This window comes from Neofelis nebulosa, chromosome 8 (genome assembly GCF_028018385.1).
Source record: "Neofelis nebulosa isolate mNeoNeb1 chromosome 8, mNeoNeb1.pri, whole genome shotgun sequence".
NCBI lineage: Eukaryota > Metazoa > Chordata > Mammalia > Carnivora > Felidae > Neofelis > Neofelis nebulosa.
Genome location: NC_080789.1, coordinates 124,084,458 through 124,106,673, shown reverse-complemented (window position 1 = coordinate 124,106,673; position 22,216 = coordinate 124,084,458). Strand labels below are relative to the sequence as shown.

General features: G+C 36.3%; 1 protein-coding gene across 2 annotated transcripts in view; it reads left to right on the top strand.

Annotated features, from left to right (window-relative positions):
- The window catches only part of PLXDC2 (plexin domain containing 2), a 449,881-nt gene that overhangs the window by 354,843 nt on the left and 72,822 nt on the right, over positions 1-22,216 (top strand). The window lies entirely within an intron of this gene.

The following is a 22,216-nucleotide window of genomic DNA, read 5'->3' as shown; positions in this document are numbered from 1 at the left end:
GAAGTCCCCTTCCACCTTCAGAGTCTGTGAAAAGTCTGCTTCTTCCTGCAGGTGAAGAACCGAGTCTTCAAGCTACCCGTCTGTGCTTGTTTGCATCTGAGCTTTCTGTTGTAAAAGCCTCCTATGTCTTATCATCTTCCTGCAGCACTTGCTGCAACGATCGCAGCATGTTCAGGAATACTTTAAAAGTTATTGAAGTATAAAGAATAGAACGTCAATTCCCTGATAACAAGCTTTAGGAAGCATGTTCAACTTGCTACCTTTGGGGCAACCAGTACAGTATTGTGGATAGAACAATATTATTTATTATAATCGCTGCATTGTTTTCAGCATAGCCTGTTCCAATAATTTCCTTTGCGCAATGAATTTCCCATAATGATAAAGCAAGCAGGAGATTACCACTCTTAAAAGTCGATTTTAACTTACCTGTATCTCCATGTTGCGAACAACTGCTTTAAATTTTTTTTTTTTAACATTTATTTATGATTGAGAGACAGAGACAGACAGAGCATGAGCATGGGAGGGGCAGAGAGAGGGGGAGACACAGAATCCGAAGCAGGCTCCAGGCTCTGAGCCGTCAGCACAGAGTCCAACGCGGCACTCGAACTCACAAACCGCAAGATCACGACCTGAGCCGAAGTCAGACGCTTTACCGACTGAGCCACCCAGACACCCCGGGAAGAACTACTTGCAAACTGACAGTTTGTGGTCATTTATATTCCTATATTGTTGACATTCCATAAACATTGCCTGCATATCAGAAGCTATTCAAAATCTGCTTAGATAACAGCCAAAATGAATCTAAGGAGATGGCACTTCAATATGTATAGTTAAGTGATACTGAAAACTCCCACAAGAATTGAGTAGAAGACCCTGGCAGGGTGTGAACCTAATTCAAGTTCCAGTTCAGTGCTCACGTCCTTTGAGAAGTCTTCAGAAACCATGAGTTTGCGTGAGGTGCCCCTCACCTGCATTTCTCAGACGTCCTGGGCAAACCTCCATCAGCAGCAGCTACCATAGGTCTTATGGACACTTGCTGGTTTGTTTCCTTTTCTAGGCTGTGGCTTTATTAAGGCCGATTGGCCTTCGTATCTCCAGAATAAGAATGTACCTTGTACTGCAGAAAAACGGATGGATGCATGAATGAATGATTACCTTCCAAACGAAGGACTCGTGACTAGATTTGTCTGAGAAGGAAGGGTTTCTGAGGATGAAGGAATCTGAGTGCTGAAGCCAGGAGAGTCAGAGGAAAGCCAGGAGAGTTAGCCACCCCAGACAGATTCTGAATCGAATTCTCAACCGTAATAATGTACTTATAAATGAAGATTCGGGACACTAGCTGAGAAACCTATTTCCCACCAATCATTTCATTATTTTTTAAAAAAACATTTTTGGTAAAAATATACAAATATTTATGTGCATATATTTATATTATAAATTTGTATTTATAGTACATATATATAAATACATACATATATATATAAACAAGCAATTTTGGCAATCAAAACACACACACAAGTTGCAAATTGCTTTATATTAATGCTTCCATTTTATTGAAGTATTCCTCTGGCAGACGTTGTGCCAAGGAATTAGCAAATGTATTTAGCTCATACTACATTTTTTACAATGGAGGAAACTGAGGCTTACAGGAACTAGGTTATTTGTACAGGGTCTCATAGCTCTTAAGAGTTATGAGTGAGGTTAATTCATACTTAAGGTTAAGCATGAATTGACACTAGATCTGTGTGACTCCCAGCCTGCGGTCGTGCCACCTCCAAGTTAATCTTCATTGCTTCCTGAAAAGTAGTGGACATACTCCCGAAAAGTACATATTTTTATAATTGAGCCTGCAAGAAAATTGCCTGGTTTTGAAATTGGCATAAAAAGAATGCGGAAGAGAATCAAGCAAAAGCAAAAGGCTTTTGTATATTATTGAAAGCATAGGTTTTTTTAAAAGATTAATGGAAAAAGGAAAGGTGGCGATGCATATAAATAAGGAAGGAAGTCCTCAAAGAACACTACTTTAAAAACTACAAGTTTTCTACATGTGACCATTTGGTGTTCTGCTGAATACCAAACACTGGTTTAAAATCTCGGATTTATTTTTACTTCTTCAGCAACCCACTTATATACATATCAAAACCTGCTTAATTAATTGCTTTACCTATGGCTCATTGCACTTTTGTTCAATTTAATTTCCCCACTGCATTTTATTAATTTCTCCTTAGACCTGTGAGCCTCAAAACTTTGCTTTTGCTGCCCGGAAGTCTTTTCCCCAGACTTTGGAGCTTTTATTAACAAATTCAATAAAACAAGAGAAGCCTTATCCTAAGCAGCACAAAAAGTGCCTCTCAGATTTTTTTCTTCCATCCTTTTTACTTTCTCATTTGTGCTCATTTACCCCTGAATGATAATCAGTTGGTGGTGATTATTGAACTCTCCAGTTGGGCTTTCTCTAAAAAGATAAGATAATTTTAATTGGTTTGTTTATTTCCTCTAATTCCTATTTTTCAGGAAGCAAAAACTAAGGCAAAATATTTGTAATGGCTTACCCCATGTCTGAAGGAATTTGAGTTATAAGAACATTTAATGAGATCCATAATCGAAACTATTTACACAGAATCGGTGGCCCATTACTTCTAGATAAGAATGCTTTTGTTTCTTCACTGAAAAATTGAGAGGACACGAATCAACCACTTTCAACTAATACCTTTTATTTTCACTCATTCAACAAAAATTTTTGAATGTGTCTTTGTTCAGGTTGCTGTCCTAAATTGTGAATTCAGTGATAAACAAGAGAAAATCACTTTGCTCACGGCACTTACATTTTTAGTGTGATGAATAAGAATGTAAACAAATGGGTGTGCAGAAAATAGAGTTGCTAGTGATGAGTTCTATGGCCAAAGAAATAAAACAGAACATTATAAGGGAAAATACAGCAAAACTCTTAATAACAGGAGTTTATTTGCTGGTATCATGCTAAGAAACCTTGCCTTTTTGAAGAGACCTTAGTTTCATTAGCCTTCATCATCCAAAAGTCTATTTTTTAGTTGAAAATATATTTTGGCTCTTAAAATATTCATTCACTCATTCATGCACTTAAAAATTTGGGGCACCTGGGTGGCTCAGTCGGTTGAGCGTCTGGCTTCGGCTCAAGTCACGATCTCAGTTTCTGAGTTCGAGCCCCACGTCGGGCTCTGTGCTGACAGCTCAGGGCCTGGAGCCTGCTTCAGATTCTGTGTCTTCCTCTGTCTCTGCTCCTCCCCTGCTCACACTTTGTCTCTCTCAAAAATAAATAAACATTAAAATTTTTTTTTTTAATTTACTGAATACCTTCTACACTAATCTAAACAACACGCACTAGTCTAAACACTGAGGTAGTTTGAACAGAAATCATGTATTAAAGCCAAAGCCCTCACAAAGGGTAGTTTGAACAGAAATCATGTATTAAAGCCAAAGCCCTCACAAAGGGTAGAGGTCAGCTTACTACGCGGGAAAACAAACAAATGAATAAGCAAAAAAATCAGTTGATGATGAGTAATCTGTTGAGCTTGAAAAAGCCAGTGGTTGCTGTGGACTGCATGACCAAGAAAGGCTTCTTGGAAGAAGTGACATTTAGATCTGATTGAGACCAACTACATATAGCAAGGTGAAAGCAAAGAGCATTTCAAGGGGACTGGCAAGCACAGTGGCCCTACCATGGGTTCAAGCTTAATCTGGTGAGGAAAGGAAGAAGCGCAGTGAGTTGGGAGCATTGAGAGTTGAGCATGAAGGGAGAATGGGATCAAATGAGGTCAGGCAGGTTGCATAATACCAAGACATGGAAGGCTTTGTAAGCCAGGAAGGGTTTTATTCATTCTCAGGGTGATGGGAAGCCTTTAGATTTTAGAAGAACTTAAGCAGAGGAGTGATGTGGTTTCATTATATGTTAAAAATGAAACTCTGGGTTTTCCTGGCTGGCTCAGTGGGTAGAGCATGCGACTCTTGATCTCAGGGCCATGAGTTTGAGTCCCATGTGTGGCATCTAGTTTACTTTAAAAAATTAAAAATGAAACTCTGGCTGTTCCAAGGAGAATAGTTATGTTTTTATGTGCTTTTGTGTGTGTGTGTGTGTGTGTGTGTGTGTGTGTGTGTGTGGAGAAAGATTGAAAAGGGAGAGAATAGTAGAGAGTGTGTGCAATAGTCTATAGAAGGGATGACAGCTGCTTAGACAAGGATGATAATTATGGGGATTGGGAGAGATGAATGGATTAGAAGTGAAGGAAGAAGGAACGATAAAAATCAAGGCTGCTTTGTAGACTTTTCTTTGAGTAATTTGCTGGATGCTGACATTCATTTTTTTTTTTCCTGAGAGAAGTAAGATGACACAAGAAATAGAGAGGTGGAGAGAAGTAAAGAGCTTATCTGGGGACAAGTTCAATTTGAGTTGTCTATCGGACTTCAAGTAGAAATGTTGAGTAGATGGGAATATAGAAAACAGAAATTTCAGTAAGAAGTTGTGGCTTGAGGTTCAGATTGGAGAATCTTTATCATAAAGATAGTATTTAAATTCATGGGGCTGAATGAGATCAACTGTGGAGAAAGTGTTTTTAGAAAAAAGAAGAGAGGGGCACCTGGGTGGCTCAGTCGGTTGAGTGTCCGATTTCGGCTCAGGTCATGATCTCACGGTCCGTGAGTTCGAGCCCCACGTCAGACTCTGCTGACAGCTCAGAGCCTGGAGCCTGCTTTGGATTCTGTGTCTCCCTCTCTCTCTGACCCTCCCCCATTCATGCTCTGTCTCTCTCTGTCTCAAAAATAAATAAATGTTAAAAAAAAAAAAAAAGGAAAAAGAAGAGATTCCAGGAGCTAGCCTCTGGCATAGTGTAATGAGGTCTGAGATATGAAATATGCTAATTTTATCATATAAAATTATTTTACATGTTTGTTTGCATAGACAAAGAATACCTTGGAAAAAATACATAAGAGACTGATGATAATATTTGTTTCTAGTGAGCAGACACAGACATGAGAATAAGTATGATTTTTCATTATGTATTCTTGTGCATAATTAGAATTTTTGCCACACAGAGTTGAAGACAAAAAGGAGGAATCAACAAAGGAGAAATAAGAGAACGTAAATTGTTTCAAGGGTAGAAAGAAATGTAGTCTTACTCATGTTAATGTCTTCTACAGCACACCATGCCTGGACTAATACAACAATCCAACACATACAGTTGAACTGATCGTGAAGATGATCAAGGCCAGGAATTTCCACTTTCATGAAAATTCTAATTGGTCACTTTGGCTGTTCTCATCCATTGGTTTTTTTCAGTATCAACCAAATGGTTCTAGAAAGAACTAAGCCGATGCCTGGCATAAAGTGTCAACATTTATAATCAAGTATGTTGCATACTGGGGAGTTAGTCTCTTGGTGTCTCACTTTTCCAGAATTTTCCACATTTTATTAGCTCCAATCGAAGTCATAAGGCTACTGGTAAAAATTGGAGAATGAATACTTTCCGTGACTCCATCCATCAAAAGAATGAATAGAATAGGTAAATCCCCACTAATGGTAAAGGCATGTGTCTCCTGAATAGTAGTATCACATATTTACTTAAGAAGATGTATAAGATGAGGAAAAATAGTTTTGCATAACTGCTCTATATTTATTTTGACCTGTTATTTCTACTGCATTTCCTTAAACACGATGGCACTGGCTGTTATTTTCTACTGAATGAACTGGATTTCTTTTCAGTAACAAAAAGAGAAGTAGAAAAATGTATCACATGTACTAGGCTTCAAAAATTTTGAAGTGTATCCAGTCAGAAATAGTTGCGAGTAACTCACTAATGATATAAAATGTATTATCAATCTAAATTAATTAAGGATGAAAAATCCTTTTTACATGGGCACAGCTAATGTTTTGAAGGTAGAATGTACTCATTATCATCTGTTCATTTAGCTTACAGAAATTAAACTACCTAAGTTTGAGTGGAGAGAGAAATGGAGAGAACAAATTTAAATAATGCAGTCAATCCAAATTTCCACAACCAGCAATTGTATGCTTCTGAATACAAGCACCAAAGGAAACTTGAATATACCTATCCCCTTCGGTTTCCTTTCCACATACCCCTAAACATACATACACATCTGCAGGATTGAGTGTGACTTTAGGGTTTAAGGAAACAGAGAGTAGTTTTCATACCACATGGTCCTAAAAGGAAGCCAACAGCTTCACCGAGGGTCAGCCAAAATCCAACAGTCCATACTGACTTTGGAAGAAGTAGTTTTATTAAAGAATGACAGTCTTCTGTGGGCACCTGGGTGGCTCAGTTTGTTAAGCACCTGGCTCTTGATTTCACCTCAGGCCATGATCTCACAGTTTGTGGGATCAAACCCTGAATCAGGCTCTGCACTGACAGCTCAGAGCCTGCTTCGGATTCTCTCTCCCTCTCTCTCTACCCTTTGCCTGCTCACGCACTCTTTCTTTTTCTCTCTTTATTAAAATAAATAAATAAACATTTAAGGAAGAAGAGAGGCTTCTGAAAGAACTGTACTAAGGGAATTCCAAACATATTTTGATTCAGTCAGATTTTTACCTACTTTCTCACCTCAATATCTAGCCCTCAAGTAAGGTACAATTCCACTGTAATCCCTAGAGGGCCATATAAAGCATTCTGTTAGTCTAATTTAGTTGTAAGTCTTAATTTAGTCCAAGATGTTAAGATTGAAAAGAGAGGATCAGAAAACGCACAACTGTCAAATGATATATCATGTATTCTTGGAATATGTGACACGCTCTGAAATTTGTAAAATTAAGATTAATCAGTAGAGTATAATTGTGCTTATTTAAATGTACCTTTCATATCCTGGGAAAAACCATAGCCATAACCCTTCTGACATTATGACCTAAGTTTATATTTGAGGCTACTTATAGACTACACATTTACATGATTCTTTCACATAAGAAAACCCATTGGCTTTGATGATAAGGTGTGAAGTCCAGATCTAATAAATAGAAGCTATTTGGGAAATCCAGCAGCTCTGATTCAAAATTAATTATACTCGTAGGCTTATTTCAGTGGATTGGGCTCAAATAAAGTTCTACTTGGAAATGCACCAATTCTCAGGTGGACATTTAGAATTCACTGAGCTTCGGGGCACCTGGGTGGCTCAGCCGGTTAAGCATCCCACTTTCTCTTTTGGCTCAGGTCATGATCTCACAGTTTATGAAATCGAGCCCTGTGTCAGTCTCCACACTGCCAGCAGAAGCCTGTTTGGGATTCTCACTACCTCTTTCTCTTCTTCCCCGACTAGTGCTTTAACTAGATAGATAGATAGATAGATAGATAGATAGATAGATAGATAGATAGATATGGATATGGATATAGAGATAGAGACAGAGATAGAGATAGAGATAGACATACGTGAAAAAATTTAGAACTCACCAAGCTTCAAGAATTTTACATAAAGTTTTATTGATCTATGTTTCAATATGCTGACTTTCTTTCAAGTTGCAATCACTTCTGTCTGCTTATCAGAATTACTGATTAGTAATATTTTGATAGCTGAAAATGGTAATAATTTCAATAAACTGAATGTAAGGTTTAAATGCAAAATATGAAGCCGTTTATAACTAACATAATTCTATTTTTGTCTTTGATAGAAGGTTGCGTCTTTTATTAAATATCAGATCCAGAAAAGTTATTTAATTAAAGAAAAATTCATTGGAATGCTTTCTTGTATGCTGCCTGGTCATGATAGACAGGAAGAAGAGAATGCTGTCATTTCTGACTGAAGGTGTCAGAGAAACATTAAGCTTTAATTATACACTCAGCAGGAATGGATAAATTTCCCATAGGTCTAAAACTGGTGACCACAGTAGCCCAAATCTAGACCAAATGAGATTCTCTTTAGTGGGTTCTTGTTAGTACTAGCCAGCTAAGGTTCAGGAGGAGCCCAGAACTGAGGAAGCAATCCTGAGTGATTGAAAAGGAATCACAATTCCCAAAATTCACAGTAGAGAGGCAGTCATGTTTTGTTGTCCTAGATAGATTAGACCAGATTTCTGAATACCTGGTGGTCCAGCCTACAATTAGCTGACTGATCTTGGACAAATCAATAAAGTTTTTTGACCTTGTATCCTGAAATGTGAAATACATATCTCATCTAGGTATATTTGATTCTTATATTCATTAATTCTGAGTGGTCGTAGGTTCAGTAGTTCTCAAATATTAGTACAGTTAAGAATTGCCACAGGAGCTTGTTAAAATGCAGATTTCCCTGAGTCTCACCAAGGGATTCATATTCAGTAGGTCCAGAGTGGAGTCAAGGGATTGAACTTTTTAATAAACCTCTTCAGAGGATTCTGTGGTAATCTGAGAGGAGCACAGTGGAAATGCTGATCTTGCACAAATGGGCTGAGAGTCTTGTAAACCTGCAATGGTTATGCCAAAGTTGCATGGAAACACTTATTTTTACTTGGGAATAGACAAATATAGAAAAAGTGCTTTGAAGATAAAAAAATATTTCTTGTTAAAATCTATTCAGGGCGTGCCTGGTCATTTGAGCATCTGACTTCAGCTCAGGTCATGATCTCGCAGTTGTGAGTTTGAACCCCACATCAAGCTCTATGCTGACAGCTCAGACCCTGCTTTAGATTTTGTGTCTCCCTCTCTCTCTCTCAAAAATAAATAAACATTATTAAATTTTTTTAAAAATCTATTCCGAGTTAATGAAAGAGATGTTGATAAAAGAAAAGAACTTTTTAGAGAAGTACAGAATATAAAATAAATCAGATTTTGGAACATTGTTAGCTTGTTAAAATCATTGGATCATCTTTGCTGAATTTTTTTAAAATTACGCTATCAAAGTAGAGATTCACTGTTCTGAAAGAACTTATGGTGCTTCTAGAAATTCCATACAGCCAAGATAATTGTTTTAGGTGTGCAGTGCTTATAAGAGATTAATTGAATTTTGAATTTATTTTAGTGCAATTTATAATCCTCTCAAATCTAAATAAAGAATCTTAGTGTTTCAATTAATGAGCTTGTTCTGAAATGCGACATAAACAAAGTTGTGTTTTAAGAATACAAGATTAAAGCCTGTTTTTTTCTTTTCGAGCATTCCAAGTCTAGATTTAACAAAAGTGTGCTAATTCTTTTTGTGTGAATTAATTATAACAGTATAACGAGCTATGGTGTTATTTTATCCATTACATGAAAGCAAAAATTCTGATATAGAGAATAATTTTGAAAAAATCCATAAGAAACTAGTTACAGTTGACCTTTGGGGAAACTGCCATAAATTGGAAATTGGTAGAAAGAGAAAATATTGCCATTTCATCATATTTTCTCTTGTAGCATTTGAATTTTTATCACACGTACATAGTATCTACACTGAATCAATCAGTAAACAAGCAAATATATATTTTTAAAACAAAGAAAGGAAATGTATATATTAAAGTAGATTAGGAAATTTTGGATACTCTCTCAGAAAACTCTGAAGTTGAAGAACATTTCACAAGCAGAAAATTAACAATTCTGAATACATAGACTGAATTTCTTTCCTCTGGTGAAATGGTGTTGATTCGTCAGCCTTTTGGATATAAACTGCATGTAATTCTATTTTTTTTTTTAAAGTCTTGAACTGTAGTTTTATCTATCTTTTCATCTATCTGCCAATCATCTAGTTTGCATTTTGGCCTCTGTCTCCTTTTTGCCACTGGCCATCTGCCAGTCTTTGAAGCTGGTTGTGAATACAGAGTAGGAACCAGCTTTCTTTTTTCCAGACTCGAAAGCAACAGGTGCTGTAGCCAAGTCTCCTGATTCCCAAGTCCCACCTGAAATCTCAAGGCATTCTTTTTAGCTGTCTTTGATTTTCCAGGCAGTGAATGCTGTGTTTGCTTTCCATCTGAGCACCACTTGGCAAGCTAGAAATAAAATCTGTAGAATTATTTAGTATCACATCTGTTTATAGCTGCTTTTTCAAGAGTATCCAAGTGATTTTCAAGTTTTGCTTGTGCGCTGACTGTGGCAACTGCATTTTATACGGTCATAATTTGGAAAACTATTAACGTCAACACATGCGAGCTAAAAACATGTATGGAGTATCCAAAAATGGGGCATGTTAGTGCTAAATTATATATTCCATTCCCTTAGCTTGCTTGCACTAATATAATAACAAGTTCCCCTGGAAATAATTAGAAATTAATTGTCCAAGAATGAGATTGATTTTGTTCAATTTTGTTTTTTAAAAACAGTAGGTGTTGAATTATTATGACAAAAATATGATGCATAAAGGACGAGGAAATAAACATTTTAAAGCAAAACACAAAGTTCACAGTTAGCTTCTGTTAAAAAGAATTGACATGACTGCTGAGTATCAAGGAGCCTTAGATTAACATTCATGTTGAAAAGACTGATAGGGTAAAAGAGAAAACTTTTAATTAGTAGTTTATGGTTTAATTGTTTTGTTTTGCTAGGAATCTAATGTGAAAATATACAAGGACATTCAAAATACAATGTTCATACTCAAGCTAGCTCTTTAAAGACTTATGTAAGAAAATGATTAAAATGTCATGGCGATAGTTTCTGATTTTTTGCTTTCTGCTAAAATCGAATCCCGAGAAAAGCTGAAATATAACTATGTCATATTTCTAGATACAAGCATACTCCTTTACTTAAGATTTTTATGAAATTGTCTAAATGTTAAAAGAGTTGATTTACTATCAAGTCCTGAGTCAGAGATCCAAGTTTACCCTGCCCAGAGTTTTGAAGGAAATTTTATGATAAGAATGCTATCATTGGTGGATAAGTGCACGAAATCCAGTAAATCAGTCATGTGTGTAATAATCTTGTTAGTTCTTTAGTTCTAAGAACATCTAGGTAATGCTGTTCTAGAGATGTATCTTTTCATATGATTTTAGGGCAGTCTGACTGAGCTGCTATCCATTATTAGGGAAAACAAAGAAGAAAGTATTTCAGGATAAAATAAGGTTTATTGGTTAAACAAGATTAGCATTCAAAATTTCCTTCTCTGGGATACCATAGAGAGATTTGCCAATTCTGGATTAGCGAGACCCATTTTTTTCCTCTTTCCTAGAGTCACTTTCTCTTTCCTCTCAGCTCTAGAATATTTCCTTCAATGACAATTCATAGTCAAGGGGGAATGATTCTCTCCATGAATCGTGACCTTGGCTGCAACGATTTCTAATGATAGGTTGTCCTAAAGTACAGATTTTACTTTCCTAAAATAGCATCTCCGACCCCCAGAGAAGACCTCTGTTTTGACCTGTGCCCTGATCAGAATTCACCTCTCCGTCCCCTGCACTTCATCAGCACATGGGTTTATTTTATCCTTACCCAGATTTGCTGCCACTGCTGCTGCTGAATCCCATGAGCTTTGAAAGAAAGGACACAGGGTTGTTTTAAGGGTGAGAATGCCTTACATCTGGAGGTGCTTAACGTAATTACGATAGCTACCTTTTATTTGGTATTTACCCTGTGTCAGGCATCACAGGAAAGCCTTCATTTCCCCTAAAGTCTTTTAATTCTTTTATCTCATCCAGCCCCTACAATCACATCTGGAGGTAAGTGTTCAGTTCCCTGTTTCATAGATTAAGTAAATGAGAAATTAGGAACATTGAGGAGCTGAGCCAAGGTCACAAAACTAATAACAACTTGGTGGAGCCAGGATTTAAAATGAAAAACTTGTGAAGGACGGAAGGTTGTAGGGATGAAGAAAAAATAAATAAATGCTAGGGCTGGAGTTTCTTCTGTAGGGTTCTATGCCTAGTGTTAGCACATGCAGCTTTGTCAAGTAATCCAAAGCAGATGGCCACCAGGACAGGGGAAGAAGCCCTTCCCTTGCCTACCAAAAGGGTCTTAATAGCTTATTTACACTAAAGTCTTCCAACACGTACTTGAATAGTTTGTTGCGACAGATGCATATAAACTTTCCTTTAACAAGTATTGAGGTTATATTTGCGCAAAGTGCACGATTGGCAAGATAAAGTCCTCAGAAAAAATAAGTAAAGAAAAACCATGAATTAGGAGAAGGTAATAAAATTAGCACACAGAGTTCCAATGTGGGAAAAAAAAAACCAAAAGATTTGTGAGTAATCCTTTAAAACTGCATACAGCAAAAATGGTGTATAAAGTGTTCATTTCTTATAGGAAAATCGGTCCTGTATCGCTTTTTTTCCATGTCAAGTTTTATACCCATATATCAAAGATGGAGTATAAATATAAAGTGTTAATATAAAGGGGTGTGCTCAGACCCATGCACTCAGTCTACGAAAAGAGGCAGTAATCCTCGATGCCATATTTCAAAAGCATGGGCATAAAATATTTCAGAGACTTAAATTTCAGTATACAAGCATAAACTTAGATTGTCTAAAACAACAAAATGAGCAAAGATACCCACACGACAGAGAGAAATTACAAGAAGTCTCGACTGAAAAGGCTGATCGTAGTCGAACACAAAATTTGTAAATAAGAGAGGTCCGTGAAGTGTGACCATCAGGTACATTTCCAAATAACGACATACCCACTTTTCTCAGGACAGACGGGCCTACGCCTGTTGACCCCATGCACCATTTCTTTCTCCCTCCCTCTCTCAAAAGCGAAGCTGTTGTCCCATAAATTGTATGGTCAGCCTACCTAACACCAAGCTCTAGGAGTCCTTGTGGCTGCATTTGTATAATCAGGACATGAGGCAGAGATGGAATTCCTACATTAGTTCAATTATTCTCCATAAATAATTAATTATTCTCCATAAAGGAATTCCTGTGACAGAGACCAAATGGCCTGCAAGCCTGAGGTATTAATTATCTGGCCTTTAACAGGAGAGGTTTGCCAGATAAATGGAGGACATACTACAAATACGTTTAATGGAAAAAAAAGTAAAATATGTATTCCTAATACATTGCTTTGGAAGAAAGTATTGACTATCTGGTCATATAACTGAAGTAACAGCGACACTGAGATAAGTGAGATAATTCTAATGATTATCACCTAAGGAAACACGGGCAGGAAATAAAGGACCAGGTCAAACTAACATCCTAGTGTTTTAAAATGAATACTAAAAAAGATTTTTAAGACACTGAATTGGGGCGCCTGGGTGGCTCAGTCGGTTAAGCGTCCGACTTCAGCTCAGGTCATGGTCTCACAGTTCGTGGGTTCGAGCCCCACATCAGGCTCTGTGCTGACAGCTCAGAGCCTGGAACCTGTTTTGGATTCTGTCTCCCTCTCTCTCTGCCCCTCCCCCACTTGTGCTGTGTCTCCCTCTGTCTCAAAAATAAATAAACATTAAAAAAAATTTTTTAAAGACATTGAATTGATGGGTCTGTGATCTGGAAGAAGAAGATGAAGATTCAGGTCTAGATATCCATTCTGTGTATGTTTGCATAGCTTTTGCCATAAATATTTTTTATCGGGCTTAAAGGGGTGTGCTCTGAAATACTGTCACTTTCATTAAAAGCAAATCTGAAGGAGAAAAAACTACGTATCCAAGAATATTTGTTAACATAAGGTGACACTAACTGTATTTTATGAAGCAGAAAATTGCTTCACACCCAAATTCTTAAAATCCTTCTTTTTTTGCTGCCTTTAATAAGACATAGAACATTTGTACACATGAGCTGCATAAAACTCTAATAGAATTAGCATTTAGTAATTTGATATTTTATATGCCTGGCAAATCTGATGTAGAATAAGGCAAGGAAATAAGGAAGCAGCACACTGTTTTATGACTGGAATCATTCCCTAAAGTGAAATGAATTTACTAATACATTGTTGGTAATCTAGAAGGACCAAGTGCAATCTTAGAAACAGACCTTTCCAGGTGAGCTCACAGATTTATAATGAGGAGAGAATAAAAAATTTTAAAAGAAAACAAAGTTCTATATTCTAAAAGCCTCTGTTTAACATATACATAGTATTTTATATAACATATATATACATACATCTTTCAAAATTCTCTCACATGTACTTTTTTTCACATGTATTTTTAAAATAATAAGAAAACCCATCTTGTATAATATTGCGGCAAACCCTAGAAGTATTCAAGTGTTTCCACCAAAATCAATTTACTTTTACTTGGAATAATCACACTTAAGACTTTAGAGGATGATACTGAATTTACCATGAGCTGAATATACGAATGGAGAAATACAATGTTCTTTAACCAAAATAAATAGATGAAATGGAACAATGACACTTTTCAAGGTTGACTGATTAATATAAATTAATGAATTTGGACCACTACAGGTGTATAAAAGCTATTCTAATTTAGCTCAGATCCTGGAAAAGTTATCTCACAAATATAATATTTTTTGAAGAGTAAAAGTGCATTATCCAAAAATCATTAAACAAATCCTTTTAAGAAACAGTGTTCTGCTGGTCATTATAAGACTCACTCAGGCACTATCATCTGATATTATAATGCCTTAAATTACATCTTCTAGAGGCATACAGAGAGAAAAAGAAAAAAATTGCTTCTCTGGAGTTCCTGTCAATGTTATGTTATCATATTTTACATGAGCTCACAGTACTTGTCTGAAAGATTTAATTACATTGTAAAATACAGTGATAACAAGCCTAGATTAATTAATGGGGTGAGATATACAAATGATTAAATAAAATTATTTTCAACCTTTTTCTTCTCAAGCAGGAGAAACAGTTTTGAAAAATGAAACTCCAAATACAAAACAGATAAAATTATATCTGGTAGAGGTTTCACAGCCATGCCTTCCCAACTCCTTCTCACCCATGACATCAGACAGTGCAGCCCTCTCCAACACTGAACCCTGGACTCTGAGCAGAACTTGAAAATCTGTGATTAATGCAGGTTTTCCTACTTAGAAATGCTAACCTTCCTAATGCAACCGTTCTTTCTACAGGTCGTTTGCAAGGACCCAAATCCACTGTGATTAGAAACACTTTATCTCTTATGCAATGAAAGAGAGAGAGAGAGAATATGAGAGAGAGAAGGGCATTTATTTGGATCAGTTTATTGGTTACTCTTTCTGAAGAAGTGGTGACAAACAGAATGGTCTCTTGTATCCGTTATAGTCCTTTCCTAAGCGTTTATGGTTCAGAACGGGGGTAAAGTTCATGCTATGGTTCTGAGAAAGGAGAAATACCACCTTTATCCCACCTCTCTGCAAATGTTAGCATCCTAAGTAAAATTCTGAAGCTATTTATATATCAAAAGTTAAATTAGGATAAAGACCTTTTTTTTCTTTCATTCTTTTTTTTTTTATGAGTCAATTGGCTCATCAATGGGATTTCTAGTTCCTTGCCAGAGTCTAACTTTGCTATCTTGCCAGAACATGGGTGACTTGATTCATGCATCGTTGATGTTCCTAAAGAAGACAGACAACTCTGAAAGACCAGGAGGCCACTAATCTGAGCACCATGGAATAAAAATTTGTTGGCGAAAGGATAGCATTTTACAGAAGCACAGCACGCCTAAGCCCCCAAGACTTTATGTTCCTTTTCCCGAGCCAACAACAAAGTAAAAGTCACTGCTCTTTCTGTCCACCTTTATGCATTTGAAAGTGCCACTTAAGTATAACATTTGGTATGAAGTCAAGAAGATTTTTAAAAGGGCGTGAAAAACTGGAATCCTTGAAACATCCAGGAGTTTTATTTGTGACTGTTGGCTTCAGTGGCTCACAGCCAGGAGGAGCAAGCTTTTTTTCTTTCCCTCAAGATTCAGCTCTCACTTCTGTTGCACCAAGATAGCAAAGTTGAATGTTTGGCAAGGAATTTTAAATTCTGAAAAAATTCATGCATCCTGAAGGGATTTCTCCTCTTTTTTTTTTTTTAAGAAGCTAAAAAAGAAGTGGCTAAAGAAGCTGGGTCAGGACTTGGAGGATATCCTATAGATTTTCAATTATATGTTAGATTACAGTGTCTTTTTTTCTTTCCCAATAAGCACTTTTGACCAGGGCTAGGTTCCATGGAGGGTAAAAAAAAGCATAAAATAGCTTACGTTTTTTAGGCACCTGCTGTGTCAAACACCAGAAGAGCTTCATCCATATTATCCCGCTTAATTCTCGCTGAAACACAAGGAAGGTTGATTTTACAGAAACCAAATCTCTGGTAACTACTTGCCATGGCTCACAGTCAAGGTCAGAGTCAAGCCCTGAACCCAGTTTTGTGTATGCGGTTCTAAAACTCGTGCTCTTCCCACGAAATAATATAACCATAACTTTTTGCAGTATTCAAATGCAAGTCATTGTGAGGAGGATTGCCAGGTTAGGGTGAGTACCTGACAGTGTGTGAAAACACGTCAACTATTAACTTGCTCCGACACTGTCGGTAACCTCGACTTTCCTCCCCTGTTTTTCCCCATTATAGCCATTTTCAATGAAACAAGGTTGCTGGGGTTTTTTTCGGGCAGTGTCTCAGCCCGTTGAAAATGATTAATCAAGTTATTAATTATTAATATTCAAGTCGAGAGGCTCCATTGCTCTTAGCGCCAGGATTCAGAAAGAGAGTTTAGTAAGGCAAAGGAAGTTCTCGTTTCTAATGTGATGCAATGTGCTGTGCTCCCAGTTTTTTCGGGATGTGCTAGTATGATGTCCAGATACAAGATCCCAAAGCTGCACATTTAGTTGGGTGGAATATACCATTGTTTTTTTAAATGGAATGCGTACATTCTAAAAGCTGTAAAATTATTGATTTCACGGTTGGAAATAATTACCAAGAAATACAATCTCTCTTTTCTAAAATAAAAATCACATGACATCTTATTCGTGCATGTCATTTGAGGACACAAATTGAAACTATTTGTCTTAATAGCCTTCCTTCAATTACCATTTCCCAGCCTCAGATTATCATTTATCTTCTTTAAAGAGTGATGGTATTTCCAAAGGAGTTGAAAATCTTTCATAAATAAGGAGCCAAACTGTCAAAACGTGTTTTTGGCCAGACTCAGATTAATTGCCAGAGCCGTATTTAAGATCAATCAATGAAGAAATATCGCCTTCATGGTGCTGGGATAACAAGTTTGATCTTAAACGTCAATAACCCCTGGTAAACTGAAGACTTCATCTTTAACTGTGTAACCTTTACTGGATAACAAATGTGTCATCAGGCAAGGTGCTCTAACCTTGATTGCGCTTGGGAAAAGGAACCAGGCACTTCGGTCAGGAGGCAGCATGGGTTAGATCTCATAGAAGGGAAAACACCAAGGAAACCCCACTGGCTACTCTCGTCTTCAAATCCTAGAGCAGGCTTCTGAAAGTGACCATGTGGACAGATGCTCTAGGACTATCGATGTCTGCTTTCATTTAGTAATATGTACTAATCCCAGGGTTTTAAAAAGAGGAATACCTCCAGTAGCCTGCAATTTCCACCCCGCTCAGAAAGTTGACCCATTTAACTCTATACATTTAACCCTAAGATACCCTTTGGCTTTTAGCGGATTTTGTCATTCTTCAGTAAAAGCATTACTTTTAAACTTTCCAAAATTATGATGTATATTGCTTTGTATCTCTAATGAGGGTTGTTATGAGTCTCGGCCGTTTACTAATTCTTCTGTACTCTGGTGGCTGCCTTGTTTTTGCCTCTTAATCAAGCTACAAGTTGACTTCTCATTTTACTTTGCAGTTCTATAGGAAACACACAAAGCGGGAAGCAATTTACGATTTGAGAGTCTCCCAAAGCTTCACTTTCTAGCGTACTAACTTCTCCTTGGCTCTTCAACGGCACAGTGCATTGTTGATTAGAAGTGGTGAGAGTAACCGTTTTGTGTTGTTTCTGATCTTGAGAAGAAAGCATTCAGGCTTTCATCATTATGTGTGATGTTAGCTATAGATTATTCATAGATACTCTGTACTATTTAGGAGTACAGAATTTTAGAACCCAAGAATCAAAACCCCCAGAATTAAAATAATGAAAACATAGCCAAATAATAAATTTATTCCATAGTTCAAAGATACATATTAATGCTATTAAGAGCGCTAGTAGCAAAAATCACTTGCTCATCTTGGAAAATGATGGGAAAAATTTTTGATAAAATCCAACATTTCTTTCCTAAGTAAAAAAACAGACTGACATAGAAGGATGAGTATTAATACAATAATAAATATTATTTCACAACCATGAAAAAAATATACTGAACATTGAAGCCTAGAGACATTCCAGTTCAGATAAAGAAGAAAGCAAAGATGTGACTGTTACTATTTTGTAATAGAACTCTATATTTCTGGTTAATGCACAGAGAAAAGAAACATAAATATAAGACATGGCTATTGGAAAGGGGAAGCAACATCGTTATCTGTAAATAAAGGTACCAGTTACACAATAAGTACACAGAAATCAATAACTTTCCATGTCAGAAATAACCATTTAGAAAATGCAATGATTAAAGCCCTTTAACAGTAGCAAAATTAGATAAAATAACTACTAACAAATTTAATATGTAGTCCCTATATAAGGAAAAAAAAATAAGTTTGATGAGGCACTTAAAAGAACACCTGAAAAAACATTTTAATGGATGGAAAGCTAGAATGTAGTAAGATGTCACTTATTTCCATATTCTTCCAAATTCACAATAGGACTGTTATTTGGAATATGAGACTGTGATTGTAAAAATCACAGAGAAGAATAAATGAGTGAAACTACTCAAGAAATAATATAAATAAGATCAATGATGGAACAGTTACACTATTAGGTGTTAATCGTGATATAAAACCATAATGATGAAATCATTATAGGAATTGTACGAGAAAGAACAAAGCAATCGATGGAAAGGTATACCGAAGTAGACATTAGCATATGAGTTTATTATGTGAGAAAATGTGCAGTTCCAAACAATGGATAAAGATCTAGTCAACAAATGATCCTGGGACTCTCAGCCACCTGGATTAATAAAATTTGTATATTTGGATGTGGTTCTTTATACCATGTATCAAAATAAATTTAGAATAGATTAGAGAATTAAAACTAAGGAATGAAATAAATAATGGACTAACTAAAAGAGAGTATGGCAAACTTTACTTAATGCCAAGTCAAGTAGTAAGGCCTTTCTGACCCTAAAAGCAAAGAAAGAAACCTCGCAAGGAAAGGTTGAAAAGCAAACATTGCAATGTAAAAATACAAACTGTTTCCTGTAAAAAAAAAATCATATTTAGAATAGGAAGGTGAATAACAGACAGGCAATATATTTAACAGAGTTTACTGCTCTCAGTTCATAGAAATCCTGTAAAAAAAAAACAAATGAATAACATAATCAAATAAAATAGGGAAAATAAATGAATATACTGTTCAAAAATTTAGAAATACATAGAGCCAGTAAACATGTTTTAAAAGTTTATCCTCACCTGTAATGGAAGAAATGCTCACTAAAGTAAGATATATCATTTTTAATTTATCAAATTGCAGAAAGGATGATGATGAATACTTTTATAAGGTTTAAAATGACATGGGTATTCTCATATGTAGGTTGAATAAATTTTTCATAAAGCCATATGATGGAGTATATGCTGTCATTAAAAATAAACTCTCAAGGGATATTTACAGACATGGAAAAATGCCCAGACTCTGTTATTACTGTGGAAAAGCAAGCTATCACATGTTATGATTCCAATTTGATTAATACATAGGTGTAAGTTAATATATACTCAATAAAGACTGGGTGGGAAATAAAATTAATGATAATTTAGCATTGGATAACACCTACTCTGCCACATGTATGAAAGACAAAATTATGGATATTAGATATCAGACAGGACTTGAACCCAGTTTTCCATCTGAAACTCCTCTACAAAACAAAATGTCTGCATTTTGCAGATCGCTATTCTTATTGGCATTGGATTATGGTTCTGAGCTGCCCCTAATATCAAGGGCTTTCATTAAAGGACAACAAACTCCACATCCTTGCATATTAGAATGATGTAAAATTTCATAATTTGCCTTACAATACTGTCGCTGTAATAGATTACTGTGTAGTTAGATTCATCTGTCATTCCCAGAGCTCTATGCAATGAGTGGTTCAGGCATGAGAATTCTGGAAAATTTTAAGATCAGGTTTCTCAATTTTAGCAGAAGTGGTTTTAGAAGTGAAATCATCCCTCTCATGCTTGAGGCAATTGGGAACGACAAGAATGACCCATATGGGATATAAAATATGATTTTTTTACTATTTTTTAATTGAGAATAATTATTATAATCAACATTTTCAATTTTATGACCTAGTTTTCCAATTAAAGTTTTTAGTATTTCAAAATAAAATAATTTCCTCATCTCTTACAGCTCCATACTACCTATCACCTATTTTATCTAATGATAAAGTGTCTTATTAGTTATAACCATATAATTATAAACTGAAATTATAAGCTGAAATGTTTCTGCTTTTTTAAAGCAACTTTCCATGTTTTGAGGCTGGAGGATCATTTTTTACACTTTTGAAGACTGTGGCAAGAAAATTTATTAAATGTACAATTGAATTTTCCATTAAGATAGCACACTCTGTTAAATACACATAAAGCTGCAAGGACCCTTTAAATCATGAGACAGCCTGATGAGGCATTTGCTCTAGTTTTCAGATCTTTATTTTACAGATCCTTATTCTTATATAATAATCTAGAACAGAGGCCAGCAAACTACAGAAAGTGGGCCAAATTTGACCCACTTCCTGTTTTTATAAATAAAGTTTTATTGGAACACAGCCACACCCATTCTTTAGGAATTTATGGCTGCTTTTGAGCTACAAGGCAGAGGTAAGCTGGTAGAACAGAAACTGTATATAGCCTGCAAAGCCTAACATATTTACTCTCTGGTGCTTTTTCAAGAGAACATTCGCTGACTCCTGATCTAGAAACTGATTCCTAACCAAGTCTTAAGATTCGGTGAAGTTTCTTTCCCAAATTCTCTTTTGCAGATGTTTCATCTCCGTGGTGGAAAGGCACATGTTTAACTGTGCAGCAAGAGATGTGCTTCATTCTCAGCCTTTCTGTATACATTCTCACACTTACTCTATTTCCTTTGCCTGAATGTATTACCCTTGCAAAATGAGTCATATTTCTGAAACCCTTTCTATAGAACTGAGATGAATTAAAGATGAGATTTACACTTTAATCTCTTGATTGGTTACCAAGCCAGGAGAGTATTGTGTGTTTTCTAGGCTGCCTTATTTAATGGGGTTCACTTAACACGGTTCCTGGGTCCTTTGAAATCAGCACCCCATTGAAACTGTGTGGAGAATAGTACAATCAATTTGAAGTGCAGGTCTCTATCAATTTGTTTTAGAATTAAGTAACGCTGAGAAGAGAGGAATAACTTGAAAATAAAAACATTGGAAACCCATCATAGTTAGGAGCTCAGACTTTATTGAAATCAATTTTTGAGGAATATTTGCAAAACCACGTCATCTCTATTTATAAATATTGGATAAAGATTTGACCCATGTTTGAGAGCAACTTAGATGTTCTCTCATAAGATTCTGTAATACTAATTCCCAAAGGTGATGATGAAGGACTTTAAGTATACAACACATTTCACATTGATGTGGGACACAGAATTAACTCCTACACATTTTCCAAAATGCTGACTCTAAAATGAGAATCTCACTTACTCATTTTCAACAGTTGTCGACCTTGCTGCATGCTTACTTCAAAAACATATAGGGGGATTAAAAACAGCTGATATTTGCTAAATGTTGACTATGTACCAAACACTACTTTTAGCCCGTACATAACCTCCCTTACCTCATTTTACAGATGAGGAAACAAGCTTAGATAGGAAAAATAACTTGCCTAAGGTCTCACTCCTGTTTTGTGCCCAAGCCACCACTCTAACTCAAGCAGTTTCACTCCAACCCCTCTTTGACCCATGTACCCCTGAAGTCTAAAATGAACTAAAAGCAGCCAACTGGAGTGTAAGAATAGACACTAGTGTTTGATTTTGGGGGAGGGCCCTGAGAAAGGGTTGCTAACTCTTCTGAGTGGGAAAAAAAGGAGATGCTTCTTAGAAGAGATAAGCTTAAGTTGAATTGGATTTACTAATTAGAGACAAAGAAGGTATTCCAGACATAAGTAATAACATGTTCAAAGGCAGAGCGATGAAAGAACACAGCACATTCAGGCAGGGGCACCAAGGGGCATGAGAACAGGTTGCAGAGGATGGGCGGGAGGGTAAGAAGGTGCCTGCCATATCAACATTTCATACAGGAAGTCCACGGTTGTGAAATTTCAGTGTAGTAAGCATCACCTGGGGTGCTCATT